Source organism: Lacerta agilis, chromosome 5 (assembly GCF_009819535.1).
Source record: "Lacerta agilis isolate rLacAgi1 chromosome 5, rLacAgi1.pri, whole genome shotgun sequence".
Taxonomy (NCBI): Eukaryota; Metazoa; Chordata; class Lepidosauria; order Squamata; family Lacertidae; genus Lacerta; species Lacerta agilis.
In genome coordinates, this window is record NC_046316.1 from 63021225 (window position 1) to 63038962 (window position 17738).

The 17738-nt window shown below is 41.2% G+C and overlaps 1 non-coding gene across 1 annotated transcript; it reads right to left on the reverse strand.

The window, feature by feature from the left end:
* Nucleotides 1–3781: 3781 nt before the first annotated feature.
* On the reverse strand, nt 3782–3854 carry TRNAK-CUU. Its single transcript has one exon. It is a non-coding gene; the product is annotated as a tRNA-Lys (tRNA).
* Nucleotides 3855–17738: the final 13884 nt, after the last annotated feature.

The following is a 17738-nucleotide window of genomic DNA, read 5'->3' on the forward strand; positions in this document are numbered from 1 at the left end:
AGCCCAGCTTCTTGCAAAATAAACAGGCACCTGGAGTTCAAATGACATTTTTATACCATGTGCAATTTGACACCGAGAAGCACACTTGTTTTTATTCATATGCACATGTATATAGATTAGGGCAAACGTTTAAGTAAATTACCCAAATCCAAACCTCTTTATTTCAATGGGTGCACCCTGAGTTTAACACCCATTATTTAAGATGTTTATGCTCATATATCAGCCATAACTAAACAATCCTTCAACGATATTAAAGCAACAAATGTTTTGCCACCTTTGACTAACTTGCTTCAAGTCATCTCAGTCCCTTGAGTGTTTTAAATGAGATAAACATAATCTGTGGTAAAGCTTCCAAGAACCACTTGTCTGAAAATTAGTCCATAATCTGAAGATAGAAAATGTCATCTTCCTTGTAAAGAAACAATAATGAAATATGACGGAACTATTGTTTACCGTCTGACACTCCAAGCTGTCTGCTAGGGATGTATGTATTGACATAATTGTACCAAGACTAAAATTATGTGGAGATTGCTTCCTGAATTGTTCTGTTAATAGGTGTAATTTTCTCAGCCAGTATGAAACAAAATATCTGTCTTAGCCTGTTGTTTTTGTTTTCTAAATGACAATATTAATTACTGTTAGTGTACTATAATTTTCACAATACAGGAGTGAAAATACTGCTTTCGGAAATGTTTTAGAAGCCTTGCAGTGACTGGCCTTTTGCCAAACTTTCAAGGTAATAGCTTAATTGTTAGATTGTTAAGATAGTCTACCCAGTCTAATAAAGGGGGGGGTATGCTCTCTGGAAGACAGATAGATAGATAGATAGATAGATAGATAGATAGATAGATAGATAGATAGATAGACAGACAGACAGGTATAAGAGAACTTAGTTCCACCTACAGGGACTTAAATGTAGGATTATAAAGAGGTTTTGTGTCACCTAATGACATAAAGCTTTAAATGGTAACACTTGGAGAAACTAAAATTCATTGAGAATTATTGTGGAAACAAAATAGGAAATTCTTTCCAGTAGCACCTTAGAGACCAACTGAGTTTGTTCTTGGTATGAGCTTTCGTGTGCATGCACACTTCTTCAGATACACACGAAAGCTCATACCAAGAACAAACTCAGTTGGTCTCTAAGGTGCTACTGGAAAGAATTTCCTATTTTGTTTCGACTATGGCAGACCAACACGGCTACCCACCTGTAACGAGAATTATTGTGGTTTGTGTAAAGGCCATACCGTTCCAATAAATTAGTCTAGGGATGGGAATTCTTAGTAGATGTTTCCTGGTACCTAGGTTGTCAGTTGGTTTTAATCTTAAATGCTTTTAGCTTCACAGTTCCACTGACTCCATTTGCATCATCACTGTCTTTTCAGAGAGAGGTGATGACTTAAACAGGTGTTAGGATCAAAAGCTTTAAAAAAATGGACCAATAACGTTTTAATTTTGTACTCATATATGTACTGGGACGAGCCCATTTACTTTGATGGCAGCATTGTTTATGACTCCAGGTTTACCATACCCATTGAGTCAATCACCCATCTCCTACTACCCTTGTGAGAAAAACCCCACCCCACCCTCCCACTATATATAAGGGTCTGGTGACTTCTGTGTGCATGCACACGAAAGCTTATACCCAGAACAAACTTAGTTGGTCTCTAAGGTGCTACTGGACTTACTTTATTTATTTATTTATTTATTTATTTATTTTGACTGCGTCAGACCAACACGGCTACCTACCTGAATCTAGAAACATTGTTTATGTTAGTCAAATATGTCCTCTTGCCACAGCTGTCACTCAACTCTTCCAGCTCCTGTCCAGGACTGCTGCAGTTCTGTTTGGTCAGTCGCTGTCACAGCCCAACATCTGGATCCCTGTCTGGCAAATAGGCTTTGCAATTGCAACGTAAAACAAACTCCCTAGAAAATAAATGCAATCATTCACAGAAGATTGGATTACATATCTTGATGACGAAGCTGACAAGGATAAGCCTTCAGAAAGAGAAATATGAAGTAGGATTTCTAAAAGAAAGCAGCTACGATCATAGACTCATGGTTGGCATCTGCCTGTCTTGGGAAATAATGGAAGAATGCACCTTTGGCGATGAAGTCAAACCGTTGGAGAGTTACGGCACCTGCTGCGGCTGTAGAGACTGATACGGATGTATTTTTTAAAAGGACTAGCTAGCTTTGGAGATGTCGCAAGGACAATGCTTCCCTGAAACATAGGTTTGTACAGTGTTCTATAAGTTTTGGGAGAAAGTACTGGACTGTATAACTATGACTGCGCAGAAAAAAAAGTTAAATCTTCCAGCAGAGAATATTCTTTTGAACTGTATGCCTATTGTATAGAAATTAATGACAGGACAACGAAAATGGATTCTATGTGCCCTAATGGTGGCCAAGAGACTGATACGGATGAATTGGAAGAATAACAATATGATACCCTTTAATGTACTGGTAGTAGGCTATTGATATGTTCATATCTATTAGAATAATAACACTATATCAATTTATATCGGAATTATGGGATTATATTGCTGTGTGTGTGTGTGTGTGTGTGTGTGTGTGTTCTTCATTCTTTCTCCCCTCACTTCCCCCCTTTTTTCTCTGTATCACTTTTTTAAAAATAAAAAAGGTTTCAAAGAAGAATACAGGTATGCAACTTCACTAGAGAAAAAGAAGCAAGTTTGTCAGAAACTTAGGAAGAAAGGAGGAAAGGCAGGTATAGTGATTTATTCAGACTTGAGGGCTAGAGACCACTAGATGTTGCTGGCATACAGCTCCCATCATTCCTGGCAAGTGGCTGCTATGGCTAACAGCTGGTGGGACTTGGAGTCCACCAACATCTGGAAAGTCATGGCTTTCCCATCCTCCTTTGTGCTCTTATAGGAAGCTTAACTCCTGATAATACCCTGATAAAGAGGAAACATTAACAGTCATTCAGATCACTGAAACGGTGACTCTTTCAGAAGGCCTCTGCTAGTTTTTTCCCCTTTAATAACCATATACTTTGAAGGAGAAAGCTAAAATACAGCAAAAAGACAAAAGGGCACTTTTTGGATAATACTTGGGGGGGGGGAATAGGGGGGTGCTTTGAAAAGTGCATAAGAGAAATCATTCCCTTAAGAGCATTACTCTTCGACCCAGCATTTCCTTGAACATCAGGAAGAAAGTGATCTATGGAAGAATGTGTTTGAGATTTATTGGGAACAGAATGCCTTTTTCAAGAAGGAAAACGCAATCCATCTCCAACTGCTTTTCAGCAGCTTTTTGAGCAGAGAGTCTTTTACCCTCTGTATTCATCCAACGTCTGACAAGGCTTTGAGGGAACCTCTGCGTGGCTTCCATAATTCTGGTCCAAATGGCAGGTGAAAGAGCTGTGGAGGTGAGGAACCAATCAAGCGCTTGGAAGAGAATGGGGTGAGGGCGGGACCATATGCAATGCATGATGGGGAATCTGCTGGGGGCCCACACCTACGGGGGGGGAATCCCCAATCTTGCTTCTTTACCTGCCTCTCTCTCACTCTGGCCCATATTATGGTGGTGAAAGCAATATTTATTTGTTTATTTAGAAAATTTATAAGCCACTTTAAAAAAAAGGAAATCGAGTGGTATACAGGTTTTAAAAAAAACATACACAAACCAATCCATCATTTAAGAGCATGATAAAAATCAACAAAAGATTTGAAAACAAATGTAACTAAATCATGTGGCTAGAAAAGCAAGCTGAAACAAAAAAAAAGTTTTCAGCAGACTGTCTAAAACACTCCGCCCAACGTGGGGCTCGAACCCATAACCCTGAGATTAAGAGTCTCATGCTCTACCGACTGAGCTAGCCAGGCTGCCAAACACTGTAAGGGACTTTGGACAATGGCGAGAGTGGTTATATTTCCATTTTGTGCTGTGGTTAGAAAGAAGCCCCCTTCACCAGAAAACAATTTGCCTTTGGAGACCAACTGTCTCTGGCACCACTCCAAGATTGTGCAAAAACTATCAGAGAGCTTGAGGGGGCTGGTCTTTGACTGTCATCTGCTGCCACCTATTGGCAATAAACCAGATGAAAGCAACTCACTCCTGTTTCAGCCTTGTTTATATGCCACTTTTCAGCCCTCATGAAATAATGTCGTGACCCAATGCCCACTGCAACAATGCTTAAAGTGTTGTGTGCAACATTTTATCACCCCATTTATTTATCCATCTCTTAATTAGCACTACAATGTTTTTTTCCTAGCTGTGTCTGTTAATTAAAATATTAGCAAACCACCTTTCATTCTTTTAATGATGAAAAATAAACCTTTCTGGGCACTGAGAAACAGGTTCTAAATCCATTTGATCCCGAAAACATCTGGATAGTGGCAAAAGAGGCAGAACCACACCAAAAAGAAAGTTAAACGGAAATTCATTTTAAAAATAACTGGCAAACTGGGGGGGTGCAAATATTCGTTTACAAAATAATCAGTAAATGTCATAGAAATGATAAAACAGTAAATGATATGAAAATTATTATATGAATGGAAGAATTACAATGAGTCTACCACAAGCACTAAACATTACATGGAGCAGCATAGACTTCCCATGGACAAATATTATAATGCTAAAAATGCCCCAATGGAGCTCGAAGGTTAATTAGGAGTCGTCTGTTAACTTTTGCATCATGTTCCCCATTGCAGTCATGAACTTGCGCTGAATGCAGACTGCTTTTATTTTTCCAGTGTTTATTGCTTTCTTCTCTTCTGCTTTTTTCTACTGCAATATATTATTCACAGGGTACTTTTTGTGACTGCTTTGCTTTCCCCCGATAACATTCCTCTTACAGTGTGGCAGATGCGCATGTCTTCATTCTCTCTAGAGACTCATATAAGCCCTGCAAATAAGAAGCACGCTTGGCCTAGGTTGAAAAACTCTGCCTCCAGGGACTGTCTCTTAAAATGTACTTAGTTTCTCGCACAAAACGAATCCTACCAAATGCCTAGTTCGGAGACGCAGGAAAAAGTAATGTGGCAGGATAAAACTCCATTTCCCTGGAGCCTTCTCTAGAAAAAGCGGCAATATTCCTGGGATTGAGGAGGCTGCTGTCTTGCCCTCCTGAATCATTGGTATAGTTTTACACTTAACACCAATATGGACTGAAACATAGGAGACGAAGTTTAAGAGTGTCCTGTTTTAGAAGATTCCCCTGCCTGCCCACCCCCCACCCCATTAAATGTGTGCCCATATTCAACAGGGGTGTGCACCAACCATGTTCAAACCTCAATGTGGCACTTTGGAAAACTGCATGCTTCAGGTACCCAACTGCAGTTTTGTGCCTGACCATCTGAGACAGAGTCCTCTGGGAGGGTGGCTATAATTTGTTTCCCTCTATTTGCTATTGGGGAAGCTAATAAGGGCTGTAACATTTTGACAGAAGTGAGTGCAATTATGGAACATAATAGCCCCTCCAGAGTGGGCTAAGCCTGCAGGCAAATAGCTTCAAGTGTGTGTGGAGGTTGCTGGACATTTATACATTATACAGTCGTACCTTGGAAGTCTAACGGAATCCATTCCGGAAGTCCGTTCAACTTCCAAAAATGTTTGAAAACCAAAGTGCGGCTCCTGCAGCCAATCGGAAGCCACGGAAGCCCTGTCAGATGTTCGACTTCTAAAAATAGTTTGCAAACTGGAACACTCACTTTTGGGTTTGCAGGAGCCAAAATGTTCGAGAACTAAGTTGTTCAAAAACCAAGGTACGACTGTATATGTACCTATGTCTCGACATTGTCTGAAATGAAACTGAAGTAAAGCCAATCAAACAGGCACAAATCTAAATGACTGGTACACCCTTAGCATCTGGACTTGTTGAAGTTGGATAGACCCAGCAAGGAAGCCTTCCAGAGGATTGGTGTCCTCTGGATGTTGTTGGACTCAGCACAGCCAATGGTCATGACCAATAAGAGCTGGAGTCCAACAACATATGGAAGACACCAGGCTGGAGAAGCCTGCAGCAAGGCCCGGTTCTTTGGATCTTATCTTGTGTCACAACCATCATCAGAGATCAATTTATAGTCAATGCTGTCAAGGCAATGAGAAAAATGAACGAAGATTTCACCCTGCCACTGTGCTGCACAGAGCAACCCTCATCTTGCTTACGTCTCATGCAAACATTCATATTCATAACAAAAACTAGTGAAGATTGGCAATAAAGCCAGGCCTCTTCCTTAATCAAGCCAGATAGCATAAACTGTTGCTGGCTTTGTGGCACAAGTTCCCAAACTGTAGGTCCTTGAGCTTTCTTCAGGTGTTTCGCAGTGTGCCTGTAAAAATGCAATTAACAATCATACAGCACCTAGCAGTGAACTTTGCAATTGCTACAAGACGCAGAAAAATGATTATGTGATCTTCAAAGACCCTCAGCAATTTTCAAGTGGTCTATGGGATCTATTTGTTTCGTGGACTATAAGGCTATCAGTGGCTGAGAAGTCCATTGATGGCTCTGCCTCCATGGTTGAACATATAAATGCTTCTGAATGCCAGTTGCAGGAAACCACAGGAGAGGAGAGCGCTCTTACCTGAGGGCTTCCTACAGGCATCTGGTTGGCCACTGTGACAATAGGATGCTGGACTAGATGGGCCATTGGCCTGATCCAATAGGCTCTTCATATGTTCTTAAAAAGTTTTGGAACAGTGCTTCATGGACTTCCTTGGTAACGGACAAAAATGCTTAGTTCTTAACAAACTATCGCCAACTACCATGGCATCACTACCATTTGCAGCATTTTAATAAATGTCAAACTATGTATCATTTCTCTACAGTCATCTAGAGACCGACTTGATTGCTGCTATTTATTTCTATTTATTTTTGGAGATAAAAAACGTTTTGTGCACGACCAGGAAAGTCTCCAAAGGTGAGACGGTGTACCAGATAATTCATCAGTCGGCATCCCTGTAGGCAGTATAACATTTCTCATCAAATGAACATGTTTCTTTCTCTTGCCAAAATCGCCATATTTTAGACTAAGAACACATTTCCAAGAATTGTAAGTTTAATTACTTTGTGATGTGTTCAGTGCTTTTAGAGTCATAGAGGTATAGAGTAGGAGTGGTCACCAAGGGTCATCTAGTTCAACCCCTTCCATCAAGTGTTAGCCAGAGCAAGCGTTATTGGGGGTCCTCACAAGCCACCTTCAGATAATGCATATCACTTTATTTGCCACATCACAATTGCTCTCAGCTTGACTCAACGAACATGTATCTGACATTGCCAAACTATTTCTTCAAAATCTCGTTATGCACATTCAGTCCTCAGGTTTATCCATAAATAATTTTAGCCAAAAAAAAAAACACGGTTCCGTTGCTTTAAAAAAAAACAACCCCTTTGCTTGAAAGCTGCTGGAATCCATCTGAAAGCTGTACAAAAACAGCAGAGTCAACATACACACCCTGTGGCACAACAGACACCCTGGTACTGAGATGTCATGTTAGTGATGGGAGTGAGTGAAGTTTGGAGGAAATCTGGCAGCAACCTTTCCCCCTTTCTTCTGCATTTAGGGAAGTTTTTAATCTGTGACATTTTAATGTATTTTAACATTTGTTGGAAGCCGCCCAGGGTGGCTGGGGAAGCCCAGCCAGATGGGCGGGGTACAAATAATAAATTATTATAAATTATTAAAATTATTATTCCCTTTCAAGTCAACCCTGAGTATAAAAGGTTTCAGAGGCACTGCAGACATAGCTATGTCAATGGGGACACTCATTATCTTTCAGTCACGACATTTTGACTGCAGCACTTCATAGCTGATGAATATGTGCTACCAGGGTGAACCAGTCCGTTCAGATTCCATGAAAGGATATTGATGCATCTCGAGCAAAAACAAGCGAGCTATAAAAATACACTCTGATGTACTCAACAAGAAGTTTCTGAACAGTTTCAATGGAGGTAGAGAACTCACATCATAGTTGCACTCAGAGAACTGCTTTTACTGATGGAGATTTTTCATTCCATTTCGTTTTTAATAAAAGGATTCACTTTTCTTCAGCATCTGCTCCTACTACGGTAAATGTGATTAACTCTTTTGTCGCTTGGGAGATATCACCTTTATAAAATGGCAGAAAGACAGAGTATATTGTAGGCATTTTTATACCACCTTTCGCATCATATTCCTAGGGCTGTTTGCAAGTAATCATAAAACAAGTAAAGGGTGGAGACGAACACAGCACCATGAGCTAAAAGTGAACAAAAGCAGCTCAAAACAGTCAGCAAGGTTAAAATAGCATCTAAAGGGTTTGGGGAAGCAGAAAGGCATCGGGCAAACTTCTCAGAGGAGAGTATTGCACAATGGGGTGCCACCCCCAAGAATAACCTCTCTCTTTCTCTGTCTCACTCTTGTAGCGACCTCAGATGCTGGGGGCAGATATAAGAAGTCTTCCACTGAAGAGCTCGGTGGGTGGGTAGGATGACACAGGTGGTCCTTCAAGTGCCTTGGTCAGTCCTTTTTATTTTAGAAAAATGTTTAGGGGTACTCTCATTTTCCTACTCATATTGAAATACTGCCCCTCAATGAGGCCAAACTTAGTTTCACAAAATGTTTAGGGGTATGTGTACCCCTGTGTCACCCCAGAAAAGAAGCACTGGCCTTGGTTCTAAACTCATGTTCTAATGTTTTGCTCCTTTTATCACGATACACATAATATTTTTATTGAACCCTTTTTTTTACAGAAAACCCCCAGATGATTCAGATCAGAATGTGTCCACCTCTGCCAGGGTAGCTAGACATGGAGCTGCTGCATGTAAAACTCATTTTTAGCAAAGTTATGATTTTATTCTCTATGCCTGGCAGTCTGCAGTACAATACACTTACTAGGAATTTCATTGTCATGGTTCTCTTATTTTGCTTTCTTTCTTAATATTTTATCTATTTCTTTAATCTTTCTTTTTTGAATACTTTTTTGAATTCTTTTTTGATCTTTTAAAACTCTTTAGTCAATCAGTTGATCTCTTTATTATGGTCAATGACAGGTACTCAAAAATAACCTTACTAGATAGATAGATAGATAGATAGATAGATAGATATCAATCTAGTAAGGTTATTTTTGAGTACCTGTCATTGACCATAATAAATAGATGATAGATTAGATAGATGATAGATAGATAGATAGATAGATAGATAGATAGAGTAATATATAAAATATTATGAACTAACAATTCTAACAAATTAACAATTCTGTCATAAGGTAAACCAGCCAAACCACAACAACAAAAATTAAAATTTCCAATTCAACTAAATGTCTACATAAAAACAAACACAAAACATTCAAACAGATTAAGCAACCAGATTAGCAACAGTTCCCCGCCTGTTTTTCATTTATGTTGACCTACTCTCTCCCCCTGTCTTGCACCCAAAGGGAACCTGATTCTGAGCCAACAGCCTCTCACTCTGTGGTTTCTGAGTAGCTGAACACCCTGGGTAACTCACTTTCCTCCAGTCTATTTAGGCTCTCGCCCTGAGTGCCATGAATCATTGCCCATAAGCATCCACAGTGAGAAACGCCCACTTCAGCAACAAAGCATAAGAAGAAGAAACCGCATGAGAGAAAGGGGACGTCAGTAAACCACATTGGGTGTTTCTCTGCCTTTCTCAGTTCTGAGGAAATTCATGGGTTGCAAGATCAGTAGGAAGCTGCTAGCAAGAGACAGCTTCACCCCTTGTCTTGCCTGAAACACTGCACAATTTCAATGAAAATGCCCTTGCCCAATTTCAAATTCTTCTGAAGACAAAATTGGGAGTGCACTCTTTGAACACCTGCACAGGTGCAAGTCCAACAGATCAGCTTTCCTCAACCTGGGCGTCCTACAAACGTGGTTGGGACTCCAACTTCCATCAGCCCCATCCCAGGGATGATGGGAGTCGTAGTTGAAAACATCTTAAAGGCACCGAGTTTGTCAAAGATGGTGACAAAGGAAAGACCACCGTGAGAATTCTTATCCTCGATCTTATTTCAGTGAAATGCTGGCAATCGTCCGTAACAAATGTCATTATTTCAAGATCTGTCGTAGCCCGTTACACTCTGGAAATCAATAGCACACAACAATTTGTAGTTACGCTGAATTGCATGTTGTTTTCCTAAACTGTTCAAGGAATTTAAATTGTATTTAAAAAATTGAACTTTTTCATTCATGTCTAATATTACTTGTGGGCTCACCTTACCCATACATGAGAACTCAACTGCTTTGATCTGTCAGACTGGCAGATGCCACCTAGTACTCATACCAAACTTGCAAGAAGCCAATCTTTTAGTGTGGCAGCTCCTAAACTTTGGAACTCCCTGCCTAGTGACATCAGACAGCCTCACTTTTTGACACCTGTTTAAAACATTATTTTTAGGCAGGCCTATCCAGACATGTAGAAGTTGAGATTAAACACATGTCTTTTTAGCCCATTTTTCATTTTAATTATCTTTTAAAATAACAGTTTTTGAGTCTTTTGTTGATAATGCTAGTGTTTTATTTTTCTTTTCTGTAGACCACTTAGAGATTTGACTCTTTTTTTTTACAATCAACCAGTATACTGTAAAATGTTTAAAAAATCAATAAATCTCATAGCATAGGGGTAAACCAGGGGTCCCCAAACTAAGGCCCGGGGGCCGGATGCGGCCCAATCACCTTCTAAATCCGGCCCGCGGATGGTCCGGGAATCAGCGTGTTTTTACATGATTTTACATGGGAGTGGCCGCCCGGACCACATAACACTGGTCCTGAGAGATCTACATTGGCTCCCAGTACATTTCAGAGCACAATTCAAAGTGTTGGTGCTGACCTTTAAAGCCCTAAACGGCCTCGGTCCTGTATACCTGAAGGAGCGTCTCCACCCCCATCATTCAGCCCGGACACTGAGATCCAGCGCCGAGGGCCTTCTGTCGGTTCCCTCACTGCGAGAAGCAAAACTATAGGGAACCAGGCAGAGGGCCTTCTCGGTAGTGGCACCCACCCTGTGGAACGCCCTCCCATCAGAAGTCAAGGGAATAAACAACTACCTGACATTCAGAAAATACCTGAAGGCAGCCCTGTTTAGGGAAGTTTTTAAACTGTGATATTTTAAATGTATTTTAATATTTGATGAAAGCCACCCAGGGTGGCTGGGGAGACCCAGCCAGATGGGCGGGGTACAAATAATAAATTATTAATTATTATTATGAGTAGAATGTGTCCTTTTATTTAAAATGCATCTTTGGGTTATTTGTGGGGCATAGGAATTTGTTCTTTTTTTTTTTTCAAAATATAGTCCGGCCCCCCACAAGGTCTGAGGGACAGTGGACCGGCCCCCGGCTGAAAAAGTTTGCTGATCCCCGGGGTAGGCCCCTGTTGATTACCTTTGCTGTGGTTGAATGAGCGTTCCTCGACTGATCCACTTGCAAGATTATTAAACTCATCCTAGCAGGAAACTCTGCTTCAAAAGGCAGGTTGACCTATAAGCATCTTGTTAAAATCTGATAAGTTACTAATTTACAATGCAATCTTATGCATATCTACTTTAAAGTGAGACCCTCTGAGCAGAGAGGGGATGATTCCCATCATGCTGACGTACACAAGTCTTTATCATATATTCAGAGAATAATACTTTGCACAGAAACTAAACTATACTCATTGGCCACAGTAGGAAATAGTTGCTCACATCCCCCCCATTCAGTTTTGAATGTCTGTCTCCAATTTTCTTTCAAGCAGATGAAGAAAGGCGCAGTGACACAAATGAGTGGCTTGCTGATATTAAGCTCCTTCTGTGATGAAAAATCTAATGACGATTCATTAATGCTGTCATTCGCATGAGAAACACGGCTAATTGAGAGAATTTTCCACTCTGCCTTTAATCCACAATAATAAGGTATGTAAACAGGATGAAAAGCAGTGCAACATAGGACTAGAAGTCTGCAACCCCCAAAATAGGCTAGTTAGAGTTGCCATGCAGTGGTTCCAGAATTACGGTAGCAGGAGGTGTTGGGCGGAGGGAGGACACAGTGGGCTGTCTTACCAGATGGTGAAGTGAAGAAATACACGTTAATATCTAAGGATGGGGGGCATTTTCGTCCAAGCTACAGAACTGCCTAAATGTCAGGTCACAATGCTATGTTGATTTTGGAAAACTTAAGCTTCAATATATCCCTACTACCGGGGTCCTACTTTGGCCCGCAAGTCCATGTTGGGTATGGCCAGGTAAAGTTATGACCACCAGCCAAAAGAGGGGTTATTGTTTCATTTGTTGTGTGCTTTTTCTGTGATTTTATACTGCAGCCCCCCCTGTGATCCTCGGATGAAGGGTGGCATATAAATTTAATAAAGAATAATGATAACAATAATTTGCAAGCACTACCAATCAGCTGGACCTTGGTGCCTGCAAAACCCCGTGCCTCGCCTGGAGACTGGAGACTCTGCGGTCGAGTATATCTCAAACTCTATGTCTTAACTGGAAAAGTTGGGGGTCATCTTATACACCCAGTCGTCTTATACACCAGAAAATACGGTACCAATAAAACAATACAAATATTCTAAAAGCATGCATCCAGAAACAAGATGGGCACATGGGCACAATGCCATAACAAATTCAGATTAGGGCAAACATATTTGAGAGGACAAACTCCTCAGCCAGTTATCAAACCTCCTCCACCTTGATTGAATGAACTTTGCATTCATATGCTGTAATGTAGAAACCAGCATGGGCTCATTGATGCTTCTGTTCACAGTGCAAATACCTGAACTGGAGCTCCACTTTCCTTTTTATGTCTTTGCTTTTCATTTCATTTTGATTTCAATTCACACTAGGGAATTTCCCTAGATAACCTTCCCACCCCACACAAATGACATATGGATTCCTCCACAAATGATTAGTGACTCCATACAGCAACTCTCCTGAGCCAGCAAACCTCATCAGCTTTCATGCCGAATGCCTGTGGGCTGCTGTTTCAGAGGCCATAACTTTCCATCGTTGTGCTTAAATATTATATGTCCGGTTTTTGTCACACATATACTTCTGTTCACCTGTGGGTGTAATTTTGCTTTTATTACCCTGTACTGCTATTGCCTGTGAATTTTTACCGCGTTCTGTGGAGAGGGCACTGGGTCTCAGTGGCAGAGCCTGTGTTCCACATGCTGAAGGTCCCATACTCAGTGCCTGGTGCGGGGATTCTTTGCTGGAGCCTCCCGCGTGCAGGACTAGGTCAACTGCACACGGGATTCCAGTTGCCGGGGATCTGCGGCCAGCGCCTCACATGCGTTCCTGCACGGGCGCCAGCCAAGCCTGCGAACGGGACAGCCGATAATTCCGGAGCTTAAACTCACACCGCACCATTGTCCGCCAGGCTAAATCTGAAGGGTGCGTGAGTAGTTCGGATAAAAAGAGTGCCTCGTAAAAGTAACTGCAAGCACTTGCGACCTCCTAAGTTGTTCCCTTAAATAACGTACCCAAATAAAAGGTGGCCAAAACTACGGCCAGGCAAAAACGCCAATAGACTACGAAAAATTAAATTAAGACGAAATAAAGACAGACAACCACTGTTTCTTTAGATGGCTTTGGCTGACCCGCATAGGCTATTACTTTTCTCTATGCCTCAACTGTTCTAAAACTACCTAGGCTAGCTGACTCTGAACCGCCAATTCTTCCGCAAGTTCTAGGCTAACTAAAACTAAAGCTAGCTAAGCCTAAACCGCCAATTCTTCTGCAAGCTAACCTCTCTACCTCCTGCACGCGCTTCCAACCCAACCAACCCAACCAACCCGTTCCCCAAAACCCCAACTATCTACATCTGAATCATCCAAACCCTAACTCTGACTGTCCCCCTAAAACGGGGAGCCGCAGCCTTTTATTGGCAACAAACAAGCAACGTCATGATCAATAATTTTACCAATCAGAACGCTGTTGCTGCCCTTAAAAAAGGCGGGAAGCAGATTAACTGATCATTAACAAGTTCAAACCTTTGGAACCAAAAAGTCTAAGCGGAGGGATCTCAGTGGCAAGACGCCTACTGAGCCCTGCTTTCGCTTTCACTTCTACTCGGAAGAACACGTTAAATAGTACACATAATTGACATTAACTTAATACAAATAATTGCGGGTTCAAAGATACCCACGGAGTGTATTCCCACAGCCTGGTGCCTCCAATTAAAACCGTCAGGTAGCAGTTGGTGCGAATGTTGTCTGCCTGAGACCCTGGGAAGCTGCTGAAGACAATAAGGGACTAGATGGAGACAAAGAAAACTGTCCACTGGAGGCAGATCCTTTAGATCATATTGGGCCTTGCCCTACACATTTTGATTTACCTGCCTCCTTACTTACATCCAGTCCGCGACTGGCATACTAAGATGAAGCTTTTTTAGTCAAATCTCTTCTATGAAGAATATTCACATTGGCCAAGCTCCAGCTATTACTGACGGCTACTTTAGAGGGCAGGGGGAAGAAAGCTTCTATTCACCCATAAGTTGGATAATATCTATTTTAGTCCATTCGTGGGAGTTGAGAAGTTGAGTCATTTTATTGTCCTATCATGGAGGACATTCATAATAGATATCTGACTCACTTTTTACCAGGAAAAGCCAACTGATCTAAGAATCTTCTTTTCTTCTTATTTTTGGCTAAGAGCTCGGTTATTGCAAAGTGGCAACTTTTACATAAGCATTTAATGCTTGTGAAGAAACGTATCCTTCTATTACTAATAACTCATATTAATTTCCCATTAGAAAATGGAATCGGATTGTCAGCGCTGCTTAAACTATTTTACCACCCAATCCTTTAAATGTCTAGTGAAACGTAATTCCCATTGAGCTCAGTGGGACTTCATCTCAGGTACCTGACTCTGCAAGATTGCAGCCTTCATGGATATTACCTGCATAATGAAATGTTTAATGATTTCATTCAGTCTGTAACTGGAGTCATTTTATTAAATTTATGTAAATTGTTTTGTAGAGCCACTATAATAATTTCATGTTCTTACAACCTATAACCACACAAGAGAAAAAAATACATTATAGTATGGGAAGGGAGAAAGCAAATGCACCTACTCCCCAGCACACGAACATTGGCACTGCACATGCAGAGACAAAACATCTGGATGCCACCTAAAGATTCCTGCATCAAAGTACTAAAAGCAAAGTGCCCAAACTCATCATAGTCAAACAATACCTTTATTAGGACCATCTAAAACAGGCATAGGCAAACTCAGCCCTCCAGATGTTTTGGGACTACAACTCCCATGGTCCCCAGCTAACAGGACCAGCGGTCAGGGGTGATGGGAATTGTAGTCCCAAAACATCTGGAGTTTGCCTATGCCTGATCTAAAAAGTAGGCTTTGAGTTGTCCAGTACTCATTGCATTGGATGCTATATAAATCAGAAGGACTGTAAAGGGAAATTACAGGCTTAGGTCACACGAAAGCTTATACCCAGAACAAACTTAGTTGGTCTCTAAGGTGCTACTGGACAATTCTTATTTTTATTTTACTTATTTCAACTGCGTCAGAACAACACGGCTACCTACCTGACTCAAGGAGGATGTGAGGCAGGGACAGTAGGAGGTGTGGCTGGGGAGAGGGGGCAGCCTGGTAAAGAGCCCACAGACCTGAGGCTCCCCCTCCCCCTCCATCCTACGGATAACTGGATAGCTCAGTTGGTTAGAGTGTGGTGTTGATAATGCCAAGGTTGCAGGTTGTATGGGACAGCTGCATATTCCTGCATTTCAGGGGGTTGGACTAGATGATCCTCAGGGTCCCTTCTTGCTCTGCAATTCTATGGATTCTATGTGTAGAATAAATAAAGTGCTTTATTTGATAGTACTGTATTAGAGGATGTCATTTCCATTCCTACCTGTCCACTACGCAACACATCTTGCTTTTCACTATTTAATGTACTGTACCCAATTCTTTATCTATGTTACAGATTTAAGGTAATCAATGATGTCATTGTTTCCATACCAGTCAATTTAAAGGAAATGTCAAAACAATGCACAAGAAAACTGTTGTTAATTATGCATTGCAGTAGTCATTCCCAAACTTCCCCCACCCACCCACCATGGACCGCTTTGAGCATTATTGAGGATCTTGGGAGACCACTTAAAGATTTTTCTTCCTTTTATAGCTATTTTAATGTGCTGTGCTACTTATATTGTATTTTTATTGCTACTTTTATTCTTTATATATAGTATTCTGATTTGAATTCCATAGAATTCAAATCGTAATGCAATAAAATAGAATACAATATAACAAAGGAAGCAATAAAAATAAATTAAAGCTCAATATTTATATTTAATGTGATAAATGGGCCATCTCTTATCTTCAGCCACAAATCCAGAGACTTGCTGAAGCCCAAGATAGGGAAAGGGGTGGTACGTTAAATGAATTAAAATCCCCGGAACCTGATTAGATGGACCCAAGGGTACTAAAGGAGCTGTAATCTCAAAGCCTTTGCCTATAATCTTTGAGAATTATTGGAGAACAGATGAAGTCCCTGTGAACTGGAGACCACAGGTTTAACCTGAGACAATAATCTCATGCAGCAGCAGCAGCAAAAAAAAAAAGGTAATGCTATTCTAGGCTGCATCAACAGTCGTATTGTATCCAAATATAGTAATAATAGCAATAGTTCCACTCTATTAATAATAGAAGTAGCAATAGTAATAGTAAGTCTCACTCTATTTTGTCTTAATCAGGCCACACTTGGAATACTGTGTCCAGCTCTGGGCGCCTCAATTTAAGAAGGGTGTTGACAAGCTGGAACGTGTGCAAAGGAGGGGGACCAAGATGATCAAGGGTCTGGAAAACCAAGCCTTATGAGGAGCTCTTGAAGGAGCTGGGCATGTTTAGCCTGGAAAAGAGGAGACTGAGAGGAGATAGGATAGCCATCTTCAAATACCTTAAGAGCTGTCACAAGGAGAAGGCAGCAAGCTTACCGTATTTTCTCCTGCTCTGGAGGGTAGGACCCAAACCAATGGATTCAAGTTACAAGAAAGGAGATTCCGACTAAGTATTAGGAATAACTTTCTGACAGGTAGGTAGCCGTGTTGGTCTGCCATAGTCAAAACAAAACAAAACAAAAAATTCCTTCCAGTAACACCTTAGAGACCAACTAAGTTTGTTCTTGGTATGAGCTTTCGTGTGCATGCACACTTCTTCAGATACTTTCTGACAGTAAGAGATGTTTGACAGTGGAACAGGCTCCTTTAGGAGGTGGTGGGCTTTCCTTCCTTGGAGGCTTTTAAGCAGAAGTTGGATGGTCATCTGTCAGGGATGCTTTAGTTGAGATTCACGCATTGCATGGGGTTGGACTAGATGACCCCCAGGGTCCCTTCCAAGTCTACAATTCTATGATTCTACCACCGGAATGAAGCTTGTGAACCACTGGTAGTCCAAGGACTACAGTACGTAATCCTCTGATTTATTGAGTGTGGGCTATTTAAACAATTGACAACAAATGGCATGATGAGCAAATACTGATCATATTTGCTAGACTGACGTTGATTGTATTCTCTGGCTTTATTCCCATTCTGGATCCAGGACAAAAAGGCAAGCAGCAGCAATTTCCACTGCCGACAGATTTCTGTGCCACCTCTGGCCGTTGTACAGTCTCTCATTTGGCTGGCCACCTCAACAAAGGCTGAGTGTTGATAGTGGCACAAAGTTTCTGGCAGATGTAATGTTTTTGATTAGGGATTCGAAGAACTTTATGTTTTGTGGTTATGGAAAGTTAAGTTGCAAAGAGAACAGCTTGTTATCTTG